General features: G+C 45.3%; 1 long non-coding RNA gene across 1 annotated transcript; it reads right to left on the minus strand.

The window, feature by feature from the left end:
- Window positions 1–563: 563 nt before the first annotated feature.
- On the minus strand, window positions 564–26,792 carry LOC140468537 (uncharacterized). The gene is made up of 4 exons (XR_011955681.1): window positions 26,656–26,792; window positions 16,960–17,102; window positions 8,668–8,845; window positions 564–2,718 (listed from the first exon to the last, which is right to left on the minus strand). It is a non-coding gene; the product is annotated as an uncharacterized lncRNA (long non-coding RNA).
- Window positions 26,793–26,828: the final 36 nt, after the last annotated feature.

Genomic DNA, 26,828 nt, shown 5'->3' on the forward strand with positions numbered 1-26,828 from the left:
TTCACAAGCGACCAGACTGTGACACCCCGAGACAGTTCTGGTAGGGTTTGAACCGAGGTCCTGAGAACATTCACTGGGTCTCTGGAATAATAGTTTAGTGGTGGAACCACCATTGACTTGGAATAAGCTTTGAGAAAGGGTCAGTTAGACTTGAAACATCAGCACTTTTCTCTCCTTACAGATGCTGCCAGACCTGCTGAGATTTTCCAGCATTTTCTCTTTGGGTACTTGGAATAAGAAGGTCGGTATATCAGCGAGGGCTGGATAGGCCAGGTCATATCAACTCGTGTTTCGAAGGGTAAGGGGTAACTAAACTCAGGGATGTACAATCCTCCAATGGTGGTGACTGGGTCACATTGAGAAAGATATTTCTTCTTGTGATTTATTATTAAAACATTAAGGGACATTTATTTAAGACAGAAAAAAAATGAGCTTTTGAATGACCAGAACAGCTGAGTGTTAACTGAATGGTAAAGCAGGTGCATGGGAGTGCCCCACTGTCAGAAGGTCAGCACTGAGACAGCACTGCATTATCAGAGATTCAATAACAAGAGACTGCAAACTTGATGGCGTGTTTGTTAGGTTCTTTTTCTTTATTGAGATTCTTACACACTTGATGAAACTGGAACACACCAGCTTCTGTGAACAGCCAAAACGAATTAAGTACAAGCTTTCTGGAGAAACCCCTTAACACACTTTGCAGGGCTTGTGGAAGTGTGTCAAAGTTCTCTCTGAACAAAGGAAAACAGTCCTTCCTTTATACAAACTTTGCACATCACAGTCAGTAATGCCCACAAGGCAATCCCTAGCCATCCCCCACAGTCACATGCCATTCAAGACACAATGCAGTGAGCACATCATTTCCAGAAAAAAATATATAAAGGAAATCATCCCGTCATGGTCAAACCTGTTGTGAATCTTTATTTTAAGAACAACAGGGAGTAGTCCAAATTCCAACTGCAATGCTCTTATTGATTTTGAATACAGTGATGTTGCAACTGGCTCTGAATGGCAAAGAATGACAATTTAAGTTCACTCTGAATAATGAGAAAATGGCATTGTAAATGGCTCTGAATGGCAAGAGATAGGAATGCAAATTCCTTACAATCTACCGATGAGAGAGACATATAAGAGACGGGACATCCAATTTCCTGCAGAGCAAATTAACCCTTTAATACCTCATTCCCACCTTTTATCATTTCATGATAACCACCTGGACAGGGGAGGAGGAAGGCACTACTAGCGTATAAGTATTTTCCAGCCAGAAATAAAGCAAGTTATTGACACAAAACAAACAACAACAAAAAGCCCATGCAGTAGATAGGATCCCCAGGATCCTCACAGTAGCCATCCTTGCCAGACATCTGTTGTTAGGGGCCTGTCTAAAATTATCCAAATTGGTTCTGAACAGACTGCATGATATGGGTTATGTTGCACAACTCATCTGTAACCTGGGTAAATCATTCGTCCCCCATTATTGTACATGCAACTTGTTAGGACAACAGATCGTCTACCACATATCTGGCCTGTTATGTGCAGAGACTTAACTCTGCCAATTCTCGATTAACTACGTCTAGTCCCCTCTCTATACTGTTTCCCAGGATGGTTAACCCACAAACGAGGTAATTTCCATTCTTTGCTGCCATCATTCCCACCGCTCTTCTGAGGGACAGCGCCCCCAGGAACCCATAGCCAAGGGAAGAGCCCAGAGTCAACAATCTTCTAATTTTCACAAACTCCTGATATTTGCTCGGCTCACTATTCTGTGGCAGGTAGGCACTTTCTGTGGGCATGGGACGTGAGGGGTCCTACTGTCCCGACAGCGAACAGGATGGGGAGAGTTGGGTGGTTGTAGTAAAGGTCTCATTCAGAAACGACACAAATCCTCTTTTGGCCCAGTAGCATTTCACTGCTCGGTTATTGCCAGTTGTGAACTGTTTATATCTCCAGTTTCTCTCCTGACTTGCAGTTGTCTCCTGATCTGATCAACTGGTAATCATAAAAAGGTCATGATCAAAAGGCTGAGCTCACATGGGTTCCGTTGCAATGCTCACAAATGAGTTGTCTTCCTGCAGCAACATTTCAGCATCTTTCCTGGTCACAGGTGCAGGTGAACATTCCATTGTTTATCTGTCAATGCCAGCAGCCACCTAGTATTTGAGCACAAGATATATTTGTGGGAACGAAAGCACACACACAGCCTCATCCCTGTCCCAAGAAACAAAGTGGATTGATCATTGGATCACAGCAAATTGTAACACTGGCCACTCTGTTTTTTCCTTTCTTCCTGATGGTGAAATATAAATAAAGATTTACACACTTCTTGCTTTTCGTTGTGTCCGACACCTGCACACTCACGACATGGATGCTGGGGAAAAATAAGCATTCCCACCGCCAGGCAGTGGTAAAGACAAACAAATTGTCCTCCCTGCCTAATACTGCAATGGTGGCCATAATTCCGTCGAATGCGAGTGCAGTCTTTAGGCCATCTGAGGGGCCCATCATTTACAGTCACTCAGGAGGAGCCAGTGACATGGGCTTTGGGCTTTGACTGCCGCTGATGTCTGCAGGAGAACCTGGAACGGTCCTTTCCGGCGGGTGTCCAAGCTTGGGGTGATCTCTGTCTTTGATCAACTCGAGTTCTCCTGTTTGTAGTCTGGGGGGCTCACTCTAGTCACCTGAATCTTGATCCAGTGGCGGTCCAAAGATATGCTTTACCTATGAGAGGAGAAACTTTAGGGACGATGTAAGCTGCTGAATATATCTCTGCATTTCCACCCCCATACTATTTAAGTTTACATGGGTGGGTGGGTCTGTGTTTGCATTCCAAGGGGTCTTACTGGATAAGGCATACATTTAGGCTGCCAATAGTCCCGTGGTCGAGTGGAGGGTACTCCTAATGTGATATTAAGGTAAGTTTGGTTTTAAGAATCCCGTTCTCCCTTTCCATTACTCCTGTTGCCTCAGGATAGTAAGGGCAATGGAATTGCTGCTGGATATACAGATCCTCACAAGGCTTAGTGTTGATTTTCCCTACAAAGTGGGGGTCATTGTCTGAACTAAGCTGTTGAGGCTTTCCAAACCTCGGTATGATCTCAGTCAGGAGTCATTTTACCACCATTGAAGCTTTATTATTAGTGGTCGGAAGGGCTTCGATCCATCTACTAAGTATGCCAATAACAGCTAGACAATACTTCTAACAACGTACATGGGGCAGTTCAATGAAATCAAGCTGGATACATTCAAACGGACCACCTGGCAAGGGTGATCTCCTTGTTACACACTGTACCCCACCCCCGACTGGCATTATTTAGCTGACATATTAAATATGATTGGACACGCTTTTGGGCTGCCTCATCCTGTCGGAGGTGTCACCAGATACGCATTATGGTATTACTCTATCCCTCCTTGCCAAGGTGGGTATCAGTATGAACACAGCTAATCAGCATTGGGAATAAAACATCAGGTATACATACTTGGCCAGCTGGGGTGATCCAGAGGCCTTCTGAGACAGAGTGCAAACACCCTCACATCTTCCATATTTGTTTTTCTGGGTGAGGGGCAGCCCCCTGTAAATGCTACACAGTGACAATGTCTGGTATGCCTGTTTGAGGTAGGTGATCTGCCGGTTCCCACAGGACACAATAGAATTGCTGTGTCTTTGGCAGTTCAGTTAGCTCTGGCATTGCCAAATGTTGGTGTTGTCCATTGCACATTTGATTGTGGCCAATTGCTTGGGGAGGAGGATGGCTGAGGAGATTCTGGACAGAGTCAGATCTGAATAGGTATTCCTGAGGACATCAGAAATCTGCACCGCAAGCGTAGCTAGCCAAAGTCATGGACCATGTCAAAAGCATACCACAAGTCCACGTATAGATTTACTGATTTTCCTGTAGCCAGGATACAAGCCCATGTTAGAGCAAAGAGTTCTGTTTTCTGAGCAGATACTGGGGTATCGAAGGAGGCTGATTCCAAGGTGTCTGTTTGGTCCACAACTGCGTACTCTGAATGGGGAACTCCTAAGGGTGATATCAAAGAACTACAAGCCACTAAAAGAGGGAAAGATCCTGTGTGGATAATGGGGCATCTCCAAGATCTGCTTGAAGGGAGGTTAAGAAATGTTTGCGCAAAAGGCAATCATGTGGGGGTTCTGAGAGCTCCTCTGGAAGGGTAAGTAGAAGGGTCGCCGGGTTCACAGTTGAGTCATAGAAGGTCAGAAGGGGGTTAATGAGAAAAGATACTTCATAATGGCTAAGTCGAGCTTGTGCAGGTTGGGTGGAAAGTCAGGAGGGCTACAATAGCACGTGACGAATAAAAATCAGCGGTTTTTGAACAGTAATATTGGAACCAGCTGTTACAAGGGAATAGATGGCGGGGAGAATTTAGGAGCAGGGTGGGAAGCCCATGGTGACAGGGTCAAAGCAAGTTGAGTAATAGGCCACTGGTCACTAGCAATCCCCATGGGTTTGTATTAAGATGTCAGTTGCACAGTCTCTTGGATACTGGCATACAACTTGAAGGGCCTGTGAAACAATGATCTTCTGCATGTTGGGGCACTGCCAAGGCCAGTTTTTAATTCAGTGACAACTGACGTCATGTTTTTCATTCAGGGTGAAGGTCTTTGAAACCTTGCTCGAAGCCAAAGAAGCTAACTATTTGCTGAGTAACGTCATGTGCAGGAGCTACTGTCGGCAGTAGTTAACTAGGCCTAAGAAGGCACACATTTGCTTGGGGCTTGTAGGCAGAGGGGTCGCTAGAATGGGTCTAATATGTTCCAGGGTTAACTGTCAGCCAGAAGCACTGAGCAAGGATCCCAGGAATGTGACTCTGAGCTGGCTGTGCTGACTCACCCAGGAATGGAGGGAGTGCAGGAGATAGTTGGCATCTGTGATGATAGCAGATTCCAAAGGGCTAGCTTGGAGCAAATCAACAACATATTGGACAATGGCGGAGCTGCCCAGGAACTGAAGCTCTGAAAGCTGCCGGTACAATACCTGCAAGGATAGATTGGGTGAATTGTCAAGTCTCTCAAGGAGGCAGGTCCAAGTGCACTCCTGACCTTTGAAGATAAAAACAGACAAGTATCGGGAATCTGCTGCTAAATGGAGAGCGAAGAAAGCAGGCTGTTGATCAATCAGGGTGAAAATACAGGAACTGTCAGGGATGTTGTGAAGAATCATCGCAGGTTTTGGCACGATCAAGTGTAAAGGCTGGACGATTCCATTGATCAGCCTGAGATCCTATACTAATCTCCACTCTGGGCATCCTGGCTTTGGGACAGGTAGAATGACAGAGAAATATAACACCTTGTAGGAAGAACAAATTTATTAAGGATGATATCCCTTTTATTGCTTCTGGTCTTAGGAGATAGAGGTATTGAAGGCAGTTTCGACCCTGGTATAATCTGGATCTTTATTGGCTCTCTGGGGGTGGACCCTACTCCATGCTTAGAGGCTGATCAGATATCAGGAAAGGGTTCTTCTGAGGGATCATGTCAGGGTTGATGGTGGCAAAAAAACACCCACTACGGTGAAGGGGCTGGAATGATAATTTAAATTTCCCCTCGGTCAGCTTTTGGGGCACGTCAGTGACATTGGAGTTTGACTGCTGCTGTAAACAGTCTGCTAAGAATCCCAGAATCGTAGCTTTATATCCGTTGTTCACAGACAAGGTATTATGGAGAGAAACCAACCCTGCTTGATGCCATAGGTGGACAGATCGTCCAAGAGGCCAGACTCCTCCTAATCTTCAGTGCAACCCATAATAGAAATAGTGACAGTCGATCCCAGGAAGGGAACAAAGGTGACTGCCAGCTCAGTGGAATCACAGCAGAGATTGGGGGCTTGTACGGGAGGAGTAAAATCCTCTAGCCTCAAATCAACAGCCCACCATTTTTGTGGGGGAGGGCAATTGTCTATTAGTGATGTTGGTTTTAATAGTATTGCCTCCGTCAAGGAAAAGAATTTCAACTCAGAGGGGACACAACAAATCTCTTCCTGCTCAGTTAATCCCTAAATCAGGGATTTGGGCAAATTGGGACAGTACAGCTCTAGAGACAAAATTGATCAGTTAGTGGTCCTGTCAAGGGAAATGGTGTCTCAGCCCCAGTTAGGCCACTAAGGTTCATAAAGGTGGCTGAGAGCCTCAACCGGTGTTGACGCACACACGACATTCCAAGCAGAGAGGCTGTGGCATCCGTATCAATCACAAAGGGGATTTTGTTGGCCTCAACAGTCAAGCAGACCATCAGTTCATCCTCAGGGATGAACTGCATAGGTGACCCATAGTCAATATGGGGCCAATCTGAAGGGTGGAGAGTCAGACTGAGAAAGGGTTACTGATGGAGAAAGGTGGTCTCTTGTTTTAGGGTCTATATTTTTGCTGTACCTGCAGGCATTCTCGTTGCCAATGATTCCTGGTGCCATAGTTAAAAATAGCCCTGCGCTGACTTGTGTTGGCAGATGGGGCAGGTAGCAACTATTGTAGTTGTGGAAAGGGGACAAAGGGGCATAGGGTGACTGATAAAAAGAGGACCACTGGGGCCATCGGGGTGAACAGTATACACATGACTATATGCATTGATCAGGTCTACAATATGCGTTTTGGAACCCCCGTGACGGGGCTGACGAAGGGGACGTTGTACCATATCATATTTGACCATAGTCTATTTAGAGTCTTTAATGCTATTCCATTAATAAGTGAGTGCCCTTCTCATTTGCGGACGGGTGCTGTCTGGCCAATCCATACTGTTGGTCCTCATAGCTGTAGCAAACCCTTCTGGAATATTCTGCAACAGTAGCACATTAAACTGGGGTAAGGGATTCCCTGCAATTTCAGCAGTGTCACTTGCATAGGTGGCGTATGTGAAACCAAACCGAGCCCAGACATTTGAACCCACCTCCCCCTGCTACCAGCAGCACTCTAACACTTTAGTTATATTCACCAGTTGTTGCAGGGTCCTTTGAAGAGGGCCCCAGTGGCCTGGATCTTGTCCCTGGGCTGAGGAACAGCGCCAAAGGCCAGCCAGTCATTTTGTCCTTCTAACTAGGTTTCTATCGAAATCCCTCCTTCGGGAGCAATGCCAAACAACACAAACTGAAAAGATCCTGAGGAGTGGCCTGATAAGTTTGGATAGTGCCTAAAACTGTAATCTAGAAAATCTTCCGGGTTTGTTTTTCAGTTTGGGACATGGGACATAATTAAGCTCATCTCTCAGGCTTTCCAAGGGACTGTGAACTTGCAAAGCGGCCTCGCCCGCGACTCCAGGGTTTGGGTCAGGGACCATCAGAATTGGGAACTCTTGTCTATATTTATGGGAATCCTTCCCTTTCCTCTTTAGTGAAGGACTTGGATCAACTGGTCCTTTTACATCCTTTCTGTGCCATCCCTTGTCTTTGGGGTCGTAATGTTGAGGCTCATCATGTTCAGGACTACTGTCTGCGTCAGTGTTATAGGACAAATTGTTCTGTGCCCTATGTCTCTCAAAAGGGTGAGTCCCTTGCTCTCTCTGGGTATTTGTTCGGATTCTGAAAGTGACTAGGTCGGTGAAATGACCAAAGTCAGGTTGTGGTCGGGATGGGGATGGTCAGCATTTCCCTGGAGCTGAGGATCAGGTTGTGGAGGGGCGGGCAGAGTCAGAGGGTATGGTGGGGATAATTGTTGCTGGCTCTCAAACTGAGGCTGATGTGGTGGGGCGCTGGCAGGGCTATTACGGTATTGGGATTGACATGGTAGGCCACTAGACCAAGTTTGCTAATCCTTCTCCTGGTCATTGATGCCATTGTTTTGGAACAATATTGGCAGACCAGACATGTCAAGAGATACCTCAATTTATTCCCACTTGAAAGTTCAGCTTAGCATTTCATCTCACGATTCCTTATTTCGTTTTCACTTCCTCAATTTTTCCTAGTTTCCTTTACTCATGTCATAATCCTCACACTGACTCTTCAGCACCTGCCAAGACTTGGGGTTTTCCTAATTATCACACACTCCAATCCTTCTTTGATGGAATTATTCTCCCGACTAGCCTGCTGAGATGTGTTCATAATTACCTCTGCAGTACTTCTCCATCCAGATATTAAAGTTTCCATTTAGTCCCCATATCTCATTTCCAGACTGCCTTCTCGGCACTTAAACAGTTATCTATGCCTCAAGTTTCTCCTAGCAGCCAAATTTCATTTCCCAACTTTTTATTTAAGCATCCTGACAGGTGTCTGAATCATTTCTCATTTTGGGGGTCAACCCGGCATAACCGATGCAAAGTGGCCCCAATTCCTGACTTATCGAATGTCTGTCCATTTTTGTTTAAAAAGTGTCTGAACTTCTGACTTATTTCTATAAGAAAGTCTAATATCTTGCATCTCCACCTCTTGCATCTCCACTGTCGCGTGAGGGATTTCCCCTCTTAACAACCAGACTAAGGCAGGATGGTTGAGACAGACACACAAGTTGTTCCTTTTTATCTTATACACTATGCCTCGGAGCCTAAAAACACACTATTCACAGGATTCCAACCTGTCTTTTCCCAGTAACTTAGGATTCTGAAAGCAAACTCGTTAATGTGCAAGTGCGTAAGTTAGGTCAGGTATTCCTTCACCACAGAGTCCAAGGGGAAAGAGGAGTCGACTGACTGGTAGGTTAAAGGAGACACATGAAGGTAAATCTTACCTCGTGGGCCCATCTGATGCAACAGGCACTCAGACAATCACATCGTCAGTCCATCTGCAAGTTCTGTGTATGTTGGAACCCCACCACAGCCACCAAATGTCAGGTTCTTTTTTCCTTGAGATTCTTACACACTTGATGCAACTGCAACAGGGCTTGTAGTGCCGTGTCAAAGGTCTCTCTGAACAATTGAAAACAGACCTTCCTTTACACAAAATCGTTACATCACAGTCAGTAATGCCCACAAGACAACCCCAAGCCACTCCCCAGTCTCGTGCCATTCAAGATACAATGTAGTGATCACATCATTTCCAGAAACAATATCTAAATCATCCCTTTCTGGTCAAAGCCATTGCAAATCTTCATTTGAATAACTGCAGGGAGTAATAAAAGTTCTACCTGCAATCTTCTTATTGATTTTGAATAGGGTGATGATGCAAATAGCTCTGAACGGCAAGGGATGACAATGTAACTTCAACCTCAATAACTCGGAAAGGGCCATGTAAATGACTCCGAATGGCAGTGGTAGGAATGTAAATTCCTCACAATATACCTGTGAGAGGGAGAGAGCGCATTGGTGGGGGGGTGGGGTAGAGCACGAGACAGAGTGAGTGAGAGCGCAAACGAACGAGAGCGAGGATATGGCGAGGTGGGGAGAGCGCGAGACAGAGAGACTGAGCGTGGGACTGAGACACAGTTTGCGGGATTGAGCAAACGCACAGGAGCAAAAGAGAATGCAGCGGCATGGGAGCGAGACTGATTTGGCTGCAGTGGGTAAGAGAATATCAAATCTCCTGCTGGAATGTGCCTTTGAATTTTCTTTTTAAGTCATCAGGTTTACTTACCATAGAGGCCACTGCGGCCATGGGATACAAATTTTAGTATTTACATATTTCACAAGCTACATGTCAATGCAAGTTACATATACAGAAAAGTTGATTATATCATTATGGAAACAAAAGTTCAAAACAGGATTCTAGCCTTGTTGTGACTTGCACAATCCTTTGCTCATGGCATCATAAATGAATGTCAGGGATTGAATGTGTGGTAACGAGATTTTATGCATACATTTATTCGCAATTCTATCAGCCTGCAGAACGCAGAAAAATTTTTTTAAAAATTCTTTTTTCATGTATGATTCCACTGAAAATGACAATCCAGAAAGTAGTAAATACTCCATTAAAAGAATTAAGGTAACGATTTGTGATTATTAAGGTGCCAACTTCCTTGTAAAATCACAGTCAAAAAAAAATTGCACAATAAGCCTTAGCAGACAGTAACTCAGTCTTTGGTTTAGTTTACTGGAAATGTTGGGATAGTAATTTGTTTGAATATCTGGCATGCTTCCATTCTTTGAGCAGGCCGTGTTTCTGAGGTAATTGTTACAGATTTTCCACAAACGGTTGTAGCTTTTCAAAGTTTATAGGCTGGGGATTTTCTTATTCGCTCTCCTTTAACGTTGATCAATGTATAGTGGAATAGGCAGATTTTCAACAGTGAAGCCAAGTCCTGCTTGGCTGTAGGCCTGAAGCCTAATTTTATCCCCTGAGCTGTCACTGCAATCCAGCCTGCTGAAGAGATGGAATGTGCCTTTTATTCAATTGAATTTTAAGGTAGTTAATTAAGTAGTAGCTGTTCAGGCATAACAGTTAATCAGCCAAGTAAAGTATATGAGCCACAACAGTCAAGGATATTGTGTTCTATTAGAGGGGAATCAGGTTCATTGTGCTGGTGGAGATAGCACCCTGTTCCCTCTTCGTTCTTAAATAAATCTTAAATGGGGTTAAACACCAAACTAGCCCAAGTAGTAAACATCAAACGGTCATCAGTGGTGGTTCTACCACTAAACTATTATTCCAAGAGACCCAGTGAATGTTCTCAGGATCGTAGTTCAAATTATACAGAACTGTCCAGGGTTCAGTCTGATGTGAAGGGGGCAAACAGGTATCGATAGATCTGGCAAATGGAAGATCCAGTGGGAAAACATGAAATCATCCATTGTCACAGGAAGAATAAACAAAATCTTCCAAATGTGAACAGGCTGCACAGCTCAGAGATTCAAAGGAATTTGTATGTTCTTGTGTATGAATCCCAAAAGATTACGATGCAAGTGCAGCAGATAGTCAGAAAAGATAGTAGAATATCTTGGTCCACAATGAGGGGAATTGAATAGGAAAATAGGAAAGTTACAGAACAAAGATGGTTTACTAGACTGACACTTGAAATAAGAATGTCAGTACATCAGCGAGGGTTGGATAGTCCAGGCCTTATAAACTCGTGTTTAGAAGAGCAAGGGGTGACTAAACTCAATCCACTGATATGGTGACTAGGTCATACTGAGAAAGATATTTTTTCTTGTGTTTCCTTATTATTTCAACATCAGGGGACATTTACTTAACAGAGAAAAAAATAGCTGCTCTGGTCACTCAAAAGTTGAGAGTTAACTGAATGGTAAAGCAGGCGCAAGGGAGTGCCCCATTGTCAGAGGGTCAGTATTGAGACAGCGCCGCACTGTCATCGATAACAAGGGACTGCAAACTTGATGGTGTGTTTGTTAGGTTCTTTTTCTTGAGATTCTTACGCACACGATGAAACTGCAACACACCAGCTTCTGTGAACAGCCAAAACATTATTAAGCACAATACAGTCCAAGCTTTCTGGAGAAACCCTTTGCAGGACTTATGGAGCTGTGTCAAAGATATCTCTGAACAAAAGGAAAGCAGTCATTCCTTTCTACAAACTTTTCACATCACAGTCAGTAATGCCCATAAGGCAGCCCCCAGCCACCCCCCACAATCACATGCCATTCAAGACACAATGTAGTGATCACATCATTTCCAGAAAAAATATATTAACGGAACTCATCCCTTAATGGTGAAACCTGTTGTGAATCTTTATTTTAACTACAGAGAGTAGTCCAAATTCCAACTGCAATGCTCTTATTCATTTTGAATACAGTGAGGTTGCAAATGGCTCCGAATGGCAAAGAATGACAATGTAAGTTCACTCTGAATAACTAGGAAATGGTATTGTAAATGGCTCGAGATAGGAATGTAAATTCCTTACAATCTACCTGTGAGAGAGACATATCCCACCCCAGAGTCGGGACATCCAATCTCCTGCAGGTCCACAGAGCAAATCAACCCTTTAATACCTCATTCCCACCTTTTATCATTCCATGATAACCACCTGGACAGAGGATGAGAAAGGCGCTACTAACGTATAAGTATTTTCCAGCCAGAAATAAAGCAAGTTATTGACACAAAACGTACAACAACAAAAAGCCCATGCAGTAGATAGGATCCCCAGGATCCTCACAGTAGCCACCCTTGCCAGACATCTGTTGTTAGGGCCCTGTCTAAAATTATTCAATTGGTTCCGAACAGACTGCATGACATGGGTTATGTTGAACAATTCATCTGTAACCTGGATGAATCATTTGTCCCTCATTATTGTACATGCACCCCCACCTTGCTGGGCCAACAGATCGTCTACCACATATCTAGCCTATTATGTGTAGATAATTAACTCTGCCAATTCTCAATTAACTACATCTAGTCCCCTCTCTGTACTGTTTCCCAGGATGGTTAACCCACAAACGAGGTGATTTCAGTACTTTGCTGTCATCACTCTCCCCGCTCTTCTGAGCGACAGAGCTCCCAGGAACCCATAGCCAAGGGAAGAGTCCAGAGCCACCAATCTTCCAATCTGTACAAAACTCCTAATGGCTTGACTTACTATTCTGTCGTGGGTAGGCAATTTCTGTAGGCACAGGACAGTGAGGGGTACTACTGTCCTGACAGCGAACAAGACAGGGAGAGTTGGGTGGTCGTAGTAAAGGTCCTGATGAGAAAGAACACAAACTCTTTTGGCCCAGTTGCATTTCATTGCTCGGTTATTGCCAGTTGTGAACTGTTTTCATCTCCAGTTTCTCTCCTGACTTGCAGGTGTCTCCTGATCTGATCAGCCGGTTGTCATTAAAAGGTCATGACCAAAAGCAAGTTCTGTGTATGTTGGAATCCCACCGTGACCACCAAATGTTAGGTTCTTTCTTCCTTGAAATTTTTACACACCAATTTCTGTGAACAACCAAGATTTTATTAAACACAGTACAAGCTTTCTGGAGAAACTTTTCACAGGGTTTGTAGAGCTGTGTCAAAGAACTCTCTGAACAACTGAAAATAGACCTTCCTTTACACAAAGTCTGTACATCACAGTCAGTACTGCCCACAAGACAACCCTCAGCCACCCCCAGTCGCATGCCATTCAAGATACAATGTAGTGATCACATCATTTCCAGAAACAATATGTAAATCATTCCTCTATGGTCAAAGCCGTTGTGAATCTTCATTTGAAGAACTACAGGAAGTAGTCCAAGTTCTACCTGCAATCTTCTCATTGATTTTGAATAGGGTGATGATGCAAATTGCTCTGAATGGCAAGGGATGACAATGTTACTTCACTCTCAACTAGAAAACGGCCATGTAAATGGCTCTGAATGGCAATGGTAGGAATGTAAATTCTTTACAATCTACTTGTGAAAGGGGGCGAGGGAACGAGCGAGGACTCAGAGGGAGCAAGCGTAGCAGGTCGGGGGGGGGGGGGGGTGCGAGGGAGCAGGACAGGACTCTGAGGGAACGAGCGAGGACGAAGAGGGAGCAAGGGAGGCAGGTGGGGAATGAAAGCCACGAGGGAAAGACAGAGAGACAGAGTGTGAGCGCGCACCCGCCCGTCCACCCGCATAAGGACAGCAGCTTCCTTCCCTGAGGGATAGTTGTGAATTAAATGGGCTTTTTCGCTGACAGTCGATATTGGTTCCATAGTTATCATGAGGCTCTTAATTCCACATTTTTACTGAATTCCAATTTAACCATCAGCCATAGTGAGGTTTGAAGCCAAGACGTTATGTGGGCCCGTTCTCCCATATTGATCCTGAACAACTTCCAATGTCCCACTTTCTCCCAACATCTATGAGGCAATCCCCAACAATCCCAATTCCACAGCCTCATTCACTTGCTTTCTACACCTTTCCCAAATGAAAGCAGATGTAGGCCATTCTGTCTATCAAGTGTGCTGCAGCACTCAATGATGGCTAATCTGGTATTCCTCAATTCCACTTCACTGCCTTTTTCCCAGATCCGGCGATATGCCTACAGATTTTAGTTTGTCAATCTGAGCCTTGAACACTCTCAATGACCAACCTTTAACAGGTGAAGATTTCCATAGGTTCAAGAATCTTAGGGAAGAAAATTCCTCCTCTTTACTGTATTAATTGTGAAACCTTAGTGCGAGATGATGTCCCCAATTCCTACACCTTCCTGTAAGGTCACATCTCCAAATCTACCCTATTAAGTCACGGTGGCACAGTGGTTAGCACTGCTGCCTCACAGCGCCAGAGGCCTGGGTTCAACCCCCACCTCAGGCGACTGTCTGTGTGGAGTTTGCACATTCTCCATGTCTGCGTGGGTTTCCTCCGGGTGCTCCGGTTTCCTCCCACAGTCCAAAGATGTGCAGGTCAGGTGAATTGGCCATTCGAAATTGCCCGTAGTGTTAGGTAAGGGGTAAATGTAGGGGCATGGGTGGGTTGCGCTTCGGCGGGGCGGTGTGGACTTGTTGGGCCGAAGGGCCTGTTTCCACACAGTGAGTAAGTAAAAGTAAAGTAAGTAAAGTCCCTGAAGAATCTGGTACGTTTCAAGAAGGTTTCCTATTTTGTTTCTAAACTCCAATGAATACAGGCCCAACCTACTCAACCTTTCCTCATAACAGACCGTCCAGATCTGAAATCAGCAGAGTGAAGCATTTGTGTGTTGCCCACAATGCTGGGGTATTGTTCCTCAGAGAAGGGTTGCAAAACTGCACATAGTATTCCATGTGCATACTGTAGGGTCAGTGCTGAGGGAATGCTGCACTCTCACTGGGTCAGTATTGAGGGGAGTGCAACATGGTCAGAAGCATCAGTTCTGAGGGAGATACAAAACAGAGTATTTTACATCAGTGTTTACTGTGGAGAAGGATATGGAAGACATTAAACGTGGGGAAATAAATAGCAACATCTTAAAAAAACCTCCATATTACTGAAATGAGGTGCTGGGCATCTTAAAATGTACAGAGGTGGATAAATCCCTTGGTCCTGACCAGGTGTGCCTGAGAACCCTGTAGGAAGCTAGGGAAGTGATTGCTGGGTCCCTTGCTGAGATTTTTGTCCCATTGATAAGGGGAGAGAAGGTGCCAGGATGGAGAGGAGGATGCAGCCACAGTGCAGTGGTGTGGTTTGGTTGGTGCTCGTGTCCCAGAGTTGTTCTCTGAAATGATCCGCAAGTTGGTGTTCTGTCTCCCCAATGCAGAGGAGACCACGTTGGGAGCATCGGATACAGTTAATGACATTTGTAGAGGTACACAAATTTCTGTTAGATGTGGAAGGATCCTTTTGGGCCTTGGACGGAGGTGAGGGGGGAGGTGTGGGTACAAGTTTTGCACTTCCTGCAGTGGCAGGGAAAGGGGTAGAGTGAGGGGTATCTGTTATAACACAAATGTCACGCACTGTATCTGTTGCTGTCCACAACTGTCATCTACCGATTCCACTGCAAACCTGTACCTCCACAAATACCATTGACTGTATGCAACGCAAACCTTTCCTTTCACAAACGTCATCAACTGTATCCTTTGCATCAATCACAAACCCATCAACTCCCACATCTACCTGGATGATACTTCCTCCAGCCCTGCCTCCTGTAAAAACACCATCCCTTACTCCCAATTCCTCTAGCTCATCTGTTCCCAGGATGACCAATTCCACCAAAGAAAATCCCAGATGGCCTCCTTCTTCAAAGGCCACAATTTCCCCTCACACAAAAGGAATGAGCTGCCAGAGGAAGTGGTAGAGGTATCTGGATGGATGTATGAATAGGAAGGGTTTGGAGGGATATGGGCCAGGTGCTTGCAGGTGGGACTAGATTGGGTTGGGATATCTGGCCGGCATGGACGGGTTGGATCGACAGGTTTATTTCCGTGCTGTACATCTCTATGGCTCTGATGTGGTTGATGATGCCCTCCAGCACATCGCTTCCACTTCCCACGACTCTGCACTTTAGCCCCACTCCTCCCAATGCAACAAGGACAGCACCCCACCTCCCCAACACACCCCCTCCTCACCTTTCACCCCACCAACCTCCATATACACCGCATCATCCTCTGCCACCTACAAACAGCCCCAATCACTAGGGAAATATTTCCCGTCCCACACTTATCAGCGCTCTGGAGCCACCATTGCCTCTGTGATCCCGTTTCCTCATTTCCCCTCCCCTCAGCTTATCCCAGTGCCAAGCCTCCAACACAGCACCACCCTCTTAACCTGTCCATTGTCTTTCCCATCTATCATTCCACCTTCCTCTCTAAACTATCCCCTTCATCTATTACATTCCCAGTTGCCTTTCACCCAGACCCACACCCCTTCATGGTTATCCCTCAGCTCCAACCCACAAGCCTCATTCCTCACAAAGGAAAAATGCCCGAAACGTCAATTCTCCTGCTCCTCAGATGCTGCTTGACCAGCTGTGCTTTTCCAACCCCACTCTTGACTCTGATCTCCGGCATCTGCAGCCCTCACTTTCTCCCAAGGCTGGAATCAAACCCGTTCCCTGCTGCTGTGAGGCAGCAGTGCTACCGCTGAGCCATTTATTTAGATAATCTTGTCAGCTTGGAAGAGTTGGACCAAATGGTCTCTGTCTGCACTGTACATCGCTATGGCTTCATGTGAATATAGTACCATATACCAGACTCCATCAGCAGTGACTGTAAATCGATAAATATACATCCCCCATCCCAGCGGTTTAAGCAGAGTGAGCCCTGCCATTGATATAGATTATCCATCCTTATTAATTCATCGCCATTATGTTTTACTGCAGAGTTCTGGTAAATGTGTAAACAGGTTTCACAGGAACAAGGACAGGCCACTCAGCCCCTCAAAAAAGGTAGAGGCTGATCTGTGGCCTCACTCCATTTAACTGCTCAAGGCAAAAAAAAACACTTCGCCTGAGGGATTGCCCCTCTTAACATCCGGCCTAAGGCAAGATGGTTGAAACAGACACAGGAGTTTTTTTTTAATCTTATGTACTATGCACCGGAACCTCAAACCTTAGGGGACACTAACCTCCCTTTTCTCAGCAACTTCGAAATCTGAAAACAAACTCGTCAGCCTGCAAGTGCATAACTTAAGTCAGAGATTCCATTACCATGGAGTCCTTGGGGAAGAAGAGTCAACTGTAGTTTAAGGAAAGAGATGAAGGTAAATCTTACCTCGTGGGACCATCAGTTTCACGTAACCAGCATTCATGATGGAAGTTTCTTGTATGTTGGAATCCTACTGCTGTCAACAAATGTTTGGTTCTTTTTTCCCTTGAGATTCTTACACACTTGATGCAACTGCAACATGCCAACTTCTGTAAACAGCCAAAATTTTATTAAGCACAATACAGCACTTGCTTTCTGGAGAAACCCTTTAACACACTTCTCACAGCTTGCGAAGCGGTGTCAAAGATCACTCTGAACAAAGGAAAACAAACCTTCCTTTATACAAACTCTTTACATCACAGTCAGTAATGCCCATATGGCGACCCATAGCCATTCCCCACAGTCAAATGCCACTCAAGACAATGTAGTGATCGCATCATATCCAGAAACAACATAATGTAAATCATCCCTTAATGGTAAAATCTGTTGTCAGTCTTTTTTAAAAAACTACAGGGAGTAGTCCAAATTCCAGTTGCAATGTTCTTATTTGATTTTGAATAATGTGATGTTGCAAATGGCTCCAAATGGCAAAAGATGACAATGTAACATCACTCTGAATAACTAGGAAATGGCCATGTACATGACTCTGAATGGCAAGAGGTAGGAACGTACGTTCCGTACAATCTAACTGACACAGAAAGCGAGAGCCCAACACAGCCTCGGGACATCTAATTTCACGACCCAGTAATATCTCAGGTTCGTACTGAGCATTCGGTGTGCCACACAATTCCATACTCTCAATTCTTCATTGGCAGAGGAGTACAATTGTAATGGCCCACGATTGTCCCTGTGCTAATTGAGCAGTCATGGATCTTATCTGTGTTTCAGGATGTCAAAGCCATGACATTTATATTCAGAGATGAAAGAGAGAACGAAGCATCAGCCTACAGCTCACAGACATGGGTTCCCTGCCTTCATACCCAGGGAGCAGACAGTGAACCTGGCTCAGTCTTTTATCTCCACACTGATCAACACCAGCAGGACACGATACTGTTTGCTATAAATTATCAACTGCTGAGATTAGCTATCATATTTCGAAAGTTTGAGAAGCAGCAATTTTGATGTGTTACTAGGAAAAATACAATACGTGACAGATGAAAACAATTTTCCCAGTCGCAGAATTGGTCTGGAGAATGGAAGAGTAGGGGCAGTGCACAGCCATGTCCCTCTTCTGGTGGTCTTGGTACCAACATCCTTTGTTTTCCTCTCAGGCTGATGGTGTGGCTCAGCTTTTTGGACTTTCTTTCCCCTCCCTCCCCTGCTCCTGTGAATGCTTCTAATTAGAGGGGTTCTGGTCATCAATGCTGTGTCAACCTGCTGTCTATCTCCCTTGGCTCAGACCCTCAGCACAGCTACTCACAAGTCGGATACCTGCTGTCTCCTTGCCCACCTCCATTTGAAGGTTAGTTTTCATTCCTTCTGAAACCAGAACCTCCTTATTTTTGACACAATGCATTGAGAATGCTGGGGTGGGGGGTGGGGGGGGCGCATACGATAAATCTTTGACTTCAGTAAAACTTTGACTGTCATGACCGCTCTGTTTTTATAACAAGGCTTATGTACATTTGCAGAAGGCAGGTTGATGTGATAGTTAGATAAGGTCTCATGTCATCCAAGAAATGCCAAATGTGGCATACTGAGTTAACACAGGTTAAAGAGGACTCCCAATTCTTGACACAGGATTACAAAGACGTATTCTTTCAAGAATATTAGTGGTGTCATGGTTACAAATGGAGGAACGAGACTCACTAGTCTGACCGGTTGAGTATATTTTAAACTGGAGCTCTAGTAGATTAATTTCCAATGATGACTGGGTTCTCTCTTTGTGAATTCCCAGAGGCTCACTATCAGAATGCTGTCGGAGTTGGAATGAGGAAATATTTTGGTTACACAGCCAACAGCACAGAAATGAAGTTGTAAATCATAAAATGATAAGGCATTAAATGTGGACTTAGAGCTTTGAAGTCAGCTTTGACACTAGAGGGCTTTATGACTCTCCCTAGAACTCTAAACTGCTGAAGTTCAAGCTGGGACCTGCTGAGACCCCCAACACTGACTAATAGTGAAACGTTCAATTTATTCCAAGCTCTGTTTGCTGTTAGATATTTGGCAACAGTTAAATATTAGCCCAAATCACATCTTTTTTGAATGTATTTCCAAGATGTGGGTGTCACTGGCTAGGCCAGCATTCATTGCCCATCCCTACTTGTCCAGAGGAAAGTTCAGAGGTAATCAGATTGTCAGATTAGCCACGATCTCATTGAGTGGGTCTGAAGTCACGTGTTGGCCAAATCAAGTAAGGACAGCAACTTCCTTCCCTGAAGGATACTTATGAATTAAATGGGCTTTTTCCACTTACATTCAATATTGGTTCCATAGTTATCATGAGACTCTTAATTACCAATTGGTACTGAATTCCAATTTCACCATCTACCATTGTGAGGTTTGAAGCCCGGTCCTCCGGACATTATGTGGACTTCTAGAGCTCTTCTTTCCCACGCGGCCACTGGCTCACTGTAGCTCAGAGCCTGTATTTAATTAGATCATCTTGAATTGTAAATTTCCATTCAGCATCTTCCAGACTATCCCATTGCCTGCTGAGAAAGGGAATGGTCTGCTCTCTCAATGAGATAATCATTTTCCGAGGTGGAAGTTCATTTCCCTGTTCTCCCATATTGATCCTAAACAATTTCTATTTACCCACGCTGAACAGCGACATTTAATGTCAAACAGGTACCCACTCACCCATTAGTTACCTTTAGCGATTCCAAACCGCCCCGTGGCCCAACATTTCAACTCCCCATCCCACTCTGCCGAGGATATGGAGGTCCTGGGCCTCCTTCGCCGCCGCTCCCTCACCACCAGACGCCTGGAGGAAGAACACCTCATCTTCCACCTCGGAACACATCAACCCCAGGGCATCAACGTGGACTTCAACAGTTTCCTCATTTCCCCTTCCCCCACCTCATCCTAGTTTCAAACTTCCAGCTCAGCACTGTCTCCTTGACTTGCCCGGACTTGTCCGACCTGCCTATCTCCTTTTCCACCTATCCACTCCACCCTCTCCCCCTTGACCTATCACCTTCATCCCCTCCCCCACTCACCCATTGTACTCTATGCTACTCTCTCCCCACCCCCACCCTCCTCTAGCTTATCTCTCCACGCTTCAGGCTCACTGCCTTTATTCCTGATGAAGGGCTTTTGCCCAAAACGTCGATTTCGCTGCTCGTTGGATGCTGCCTGAACTGCTGTGCTCTTCCAGCACCACTAATCCAGACCAGATTTATCCCAGGCTGCTCCGGGAAGCAAGAAAGGAGGTTGCTAAACTGCTGGCGAGGATATTTGCATCCTCACTCTCCACAGGAGAAGTACTGGAGGACTGTTAGGAGGTGAATGTTGTTCCTCTTTTCAAGGGTAATAGGGAAACCCCTGGCAATTACAGACCAGTCAGTCTTACGTCTGTGGTCAGCAAAGTTTTGGAAGGAATTCTGAGGGACAGGATTTCAGGATATTTGGCAGCATGGCTTTGACAGGGGCAGGTCATGCCTCACAAATCTTAATGAGCTCTTCGAGGTGGTGTCAAGACAGGTCGATGACGGTCGAACAGCGGATGTGGTGTATATGGATTTCAGCAAGGCATTTGATAGGGTTCCCCATGGTAGGCTCACTCAAAGTCAGGAAGTGTGGGATACATGGAGATTTGGCTATCTGGATTCAGAACTGGCTGGCTGACAGAAGGCAGAGAGTGGTTGTAGATGGGAAGTATTCTGCCTGGAGGACAGTGTTGAGTGGGGTACCGCAGGGTTCTGTTCTTGGGCCTCTGCTCATTGTAGTTTTTATAAATGACTTGGATGAGGAGGTTGAGGGGTGGGTTAGAACATTTGCAGATGACAAAGGTTGGAGGTGTTGGCAATAGCATAGAGGTTTGTTGCAGGCTTCAGCGTGACAGACCGGATGCAGAGCTGGGCTGAGAAATGGCAGATGGAGTTCAACCTGGATAAATGCAAAATGATGCATTTTGGAAGGTCGAACTCAAATGCTGAATACAGGATTAAAGACAGGATTCTTGGCAGTGTGGAGGAACAGAGGGATCTGGGTGTGCAAGTACATAGATCCCTCAAAGTTGCCACCCAAGTGGATAGGGTTGTTAAGAAATCATATTGTGTTTTGGCTTTCATTAACAGGGGGATCGAGTTTAAGAGCCGTTAGGGTTTGCTGCAGCTCTACAAGTCCCTGGTGAGACCACACTTGAAATATTGTGTCCAATTCTGGTCACCCTATACAGAGGCTTTACAGAGGAAAGATACAGAGGCTTTGAAGAGGCTGCAAAAAAGGTTTACCAGGATGCTGCCTGGACTGGAGGGCTTGTCTTATGAAGAAAGGCTGAATAAGCTCAGACTTTTCTTTCTGGAGAGGAGGAAGAAAGGAGACCCGATCAAGGTGTACAAAATTATGACAGGAATACATAGAGTTAATAGCCAGAGACTTTTCCCCAGGGCAGAATGGACTGGTATGAGAAGTCATAGTTTGAAGATATTAGGAGGAAGGTATAAAGGTTCTTTACGCAGAGAGTTGTGAATACATGGAATGAGTTGCTAGCTGTGGTGGTGGAAGCAGAGTCATTGGGGACATTTAAGAGATTGCTGGACATGCACAGGGATAGCAGTGAGTTGAGGGGTGCATAGGTTAAGATACTATATTTTACAGTAGGATTAAATCTCGACACAACATCGTGGGCCAAAGGGCATGTACTTTTCTATGTTCTAAACAGGTGCTACATTTTGGAAACAGAAATCAGGGCAGGACTTAACTTTTACACTTAATGGTAAGCTCCTGGGGAGTATTACTGAACAAAGACTTTGACACGCAGGTTCCTAGTTTCTTCAAAGTGAAATCACAGGAAGGTAGGAGAGTGAAGGCAGCATCTGGTATACTTACCTTGGGCAGTGCATCGATTGTAGAAGTTGAGAGGTCATATGAATGTTGCAAAACTTGAAAGGGTTAGAAGAGATTTACAAGAATGTTGCCAGGAACGAGTGTTTGAGATATAGGGAAAGACTGAATAATCTGGGGCTATTTTCCTTGGAGCATCAGAGGCTGAGAGGTGACTTTATAGGTTGATAAAATTAAGAGGAGTATGAATAGGGTAAATAGATAAGGCCTTTTACCTAGGGTGGGAGAGCCCAGAACTAGATGACATAAGTTCAAAGGGGAGAGGGGAAAGATTTAGAACATAGAGAACATAGAACAATACAACTCAGAACAGGCACTTCAGCCCATGATATGTCGATCATTGATCCTCATGTATGCACCCTCAAATTTCTGTGACCATATGCATGTCCAGCAGTCTCTCAAATGTCCCCAATGACCTTGCTTCCATAACTGCTGCTGGCAACGCATTCCATGCTCTCACAACTGTGTAAAGAAACCACCTCTGACATCCTCTCCATACATTCCTCCAACCAGCTTTAAACTATGACCCCTCCTGTTAGCCATTTCTGCCCTGGGAAATCATTTCTGGCTATCGACTCTATCTATGCCTCTCATTATCCTGTATACCTCAATTAGGTCCCCTCTTCTCCTCCTTTTCTCCACTGAAAAAAGTCCGAGCTCAGTCAACCTCTCTTCATAAGATAAGCCCTCCAGTCCAGGCAGCATCCTGGTAAACCTCCTCTGAATCCTCTCCAAAGCATCCACATCTTTCCTATAATAGGGCGACCAGAACTGGAACTGAAAAATGTGTTGCTGGAAAAGCGCAGCAGGTCAGGCAGCATCCAAGGAGCAGGAGAATCGACATTTCAGGACCTTCTTCAGGAATGAGAAGGGTGTGCCAAGCAGGCATTCCTGAAGAAGGGATTATGCCCGAAACGTCGATTCTCCTGCTCCTTAGATGCTGCCTGACCTTCTGCGCTTTTCCAGCAACATACTTTTCAGCTCTGATCTCCAGCATCTGCAGTCCTCACTTTCTCCAACCAGAATTGGACGCAGTATTCCAAGTGCAGTCTAACCAAAAAGTTTTATAGAGCTGCAACAAGACCTCATGACTCAAACTCAATCCCCCTGTTAATGAAAGCCAAAACACCATATACTTTCTTAACAACCTTGTCCCCTTGGGTAGCCATTTTAAGGGATCTATGTACCTGCACACCAAGATCCCTCTGTTCCTCCACACTGCCAAGAATCCTATCCTTAATCCTGTACTCAGCTTTCAAAATTCAACCTTCCAAAATGCATCACCTCGCATTTATCCAGGTTGAATTCCATCTGCCACCTCTCAGCCCATCTCTGCATCCTATCAATGCCCCGCTGCAGCCTACAACAGCTCTCTATACTGTCAACGACACCTCCAACCTTTGTGTCATCTGCAAACTTGCTGACCCATCCTTCAATCCCCTCACCCAAGTCATTACTGTTTGGAATTTTTATTAGAGGCCCAAGGACAGAGCCCTGTGGAACACCACTCACCACTGACTTCCTGGTAGGATATTTTCCTTCTACTACCACTCGCTGTCTTCTGTTGGCCAGCCAATTCTGCATCCAGACAGCCAAGTTCCCCTGTATCCGATTCCTCCTGACCTTCCGAATGAGCAAACCATGGGGAACCTTATCAAATGCCTTGCTGAAGTCTGTATACACCACATCCACAGCTCGATCCTCATCAACTTTTCTAGTCACATCCTCAAAGAACTTGATAAGGTTTGTGAGGCATGATATGCCCCTCACAAAAACCGTATTGACTGCATTTAATCAAGCCATGCTCTTCCAGATGGTCATAAATCCTATCCCTCAAAATTCTTTCTAACACCTTGCAGACGACAGATGTGAGACTTACTGGTCTGTAGTTGCCGGGGATTTCCCTGTTTCCTTTCTTGAAGAGAGGAATTACATTTGCCTCTCTCCAGTCCTCAGGTATGATTCCAATGGAGGGCAAGGATGCAAAGATCTTCACAAGTGGCGAAGCAATCGCATTTCTTGTTTCCCAAAGCAGCCAAGGACAAATCTGGTCCAGGCCTGGCGACTTGTCAACCTTAATGTTTGACAAATTTTCAGCACATCAGCTTCCTCTATCTCTATCCATCCCAGCATGCACACCTGCTCTTCAAAGGTTTCATTCACTTCAAAGTTCATTTCTTTCGTAAAGACAGAAGCAAAAAACTCATTTAGGGCTTCCCCTACCTCCTCAGACTCCACACACAAGTTCCCTATGCTATTCCTGATCGGCCCTACTCTTTCTTGGACCATTCTCTTATTCCTCATGTAAGTGTAAAATGCCTTTGCGTTCTCCCAAGCCTTTCTCGTGCCCCCTCCTGGCTCTCCTCAGACCATTCTTGAGCTCCTTCCTCGCCTGCCTGTAATCTTCTAGAGCTGAGCTTGACCCTAGCTTACTCCACCTTATGTAAGCTACTTTCTTCCTTTTGACAAGACTCTCCACCGCTCTCGTCATCCAAGGTTCCTTCATCTTACCCCTTCTTGCCTGTCTCAGAGGGACATATTTATTCATCACTCGCAACAACTGTTCCTTAAACAGTCTCCACATGTCTATAGTGCCTTTACCATGGAACAATTGCTCCCAGTCCATGCTTCCTAACTCACGTCTAATCACATCATAGTTTCCTCTTCCCCAATTAAATATCCTCCCGTTTTGACTAATCCTCTCCTTCTCCATAGCTATGTACAATGTGAGGCAGTTGTGGTCACTATCACCAAAATGCTCTCCCACCACAAGATCTGATACCTGCCCTAGCTCGTTTCCAAGCACCAAGTCTAGAATGGCCTCTCCCCTCGTCGGCCTGTCAACGTACTGAGTTAGGAAACCCTCCTGAATACACCTTACAAAAACAGACCCATTCTAATCTTCTGCTCGAAGGAGGTTCCAGTCAATATTGGGAAAGTTAAAGTCACCCATTACAACAACCCTATTACGTCCACACTTTTCCAAAATCTGCCGACCTACGCTTTCTTCAATCTCCCTGCTGCTATTGGGGGGCCTGTAGTAAACCCCTAACAAGGCGACTGCTCCCTTGCTGTTGCTAATTTCCACCCATACTGACTCGGTAGGCAGATCTTCCTCGACAATGGAAGCTTCTGTAGCTGTAACACCCTCTCTGATTAGTAGTGCTATACCCCTCCTCTTCCCCGACCCCCCCCCCCCCACCCCTGCCTATTCTTTTTAAATGTTTTAAACCCTGGAACATCCAGCAACTATTCCTGCCCCTGAGAAACCCATGTCTCTGTTATGGCCACAACATCATAGCACCAGGTACTGATACATGCTCTAAGTTCATCACTTTTATTCCTGATACTCCTTGCATTAAAGCAAACACATTTTAACTGACTCCTTGGTTCTTTCCCAGGAAAGTCCTTCCCACTAGCTGGTCTACCTCTTGCTATTGCCTCATCTGCATCAACTCTCACCTCCGGTATACAGCTCAGGTTCCCACCCCCCTGCCATACTAGCTTAAACCCTCTCGAATGACTTGAGCAAACCTTCCACCCAGGACATTGGTGTCCTTCCAGATGTACAGGTTCCATCTTCCCAGAAGGCATCCCAATTATCTACATATCTGAAGCCCTCCCTCCTACACCAGCTGCACAACCATGTGTTAGGCTGCATCCAAACGAGACTTAATGAGTTAGTATGTGTACAGACTGAGCTGCTACAGGAAGTGGTGGAGGCTGATATAATTACAATATTTAAAAGGCTTCTGGATAGGTATGTGAAGGAGAAAATATTAACCAGGATATGGGCCAAGTGCTGGCAAATCAAACATTGCCCACAGTGTGGAAACATGCCCTTCAGCCCAGCAAGTCCACACCAAGCCTCCGAAGACTATCCCACCCAAACCTACTCACTTATTTATCTACTTTTACCTGAATAATGCCACTAACCTACACATCCCTGAACACTGGGCAATTTAGTGCACCCAATTCACCTAACCTCTGCATATCTTTGGATCGATGGGAGGAAACCAGAGCATGCAAAGGAAACCCACGCAGACACAGGGAGAATGTGCGAACTCCACACAGACAGTCACCCAAGTCTGGAATCAAGTCAAGAGTGGACATGCATGTTCTTAGTGGGAGTGAGAGGAAGAGGTGAAGTGTTCAGCCACAGGGTGGTGGGTTTAATTGGTGCAGGTGTCCCAGAGTTGTTCTCTAAAACTATTTGCAACATCACACTCTCAACTGTGATCTCCAGCCCTCGCTTGCTTCCAAGGCTGGAATCGAACCCATTCCCTGGCACTGAGAGACAGCAGTGCTACCACTGAGCCATTTATTTAGATTATCTTGTCAGCTTAGAAGAGTTGGATTGGTCTGGTTCTGCACTGTACATTGCTATGGCTTCATGTGAATGCAGTACCACACACCAAAGTCAACCAACTGTAAACTGAGAAACACACATCCCCATCCAATCCATTTGAGCAGAGTGAGCCCTGCCTTTGGGACAGATCATCCATATTTATTAATCCATCGCCATTAGGTGTTATTGCGGAGGAATTCTGGTAAACTTGTAAAAACAGGTTTCACAGGAACAAGAGCAGGCTGGCCATTCAGGTGTGGGATCTGTAGCCTCACTCCATTTAACTGCTCAATGAAAAATACACACACAAACACACAGTCCATCTCAGATTTATATTAAACAACTGACCTGACAAACAAAACCCTCGGCCGGAAATTTGCAAAAAAAAAACAAAAACTTACCCCGGTAACGGCCGACCGGCGGGCGGGACGACTCGCCTTCCCTCGGCCATCACAACCCTCGACAACAGCGCGTTAAAACTGACCACTCTCCGTCGCCAGGCGCCATTTTGGCCTCATCACCCGCCTCTCCGCGCCCTTCTCCCCCCCCCCCAAAAAGAAAAAAACCCCCCAGA

Source organism: Chiloscyllium punctatum, chromosome 47 (genome assembly GCF_047496795.1).
Source record: "Chiloscyllium punctatum isolate Juve2018m chromosome 47, sChiPun1.3, whole genome shotgun sequence".
NCBI lineage: Eukaryota > Metazoa > Chordata > Chondrichthyes > Orectolobiformes > Hemiscylliidae > Chiloscyllium > Chiloscyllium punctatum.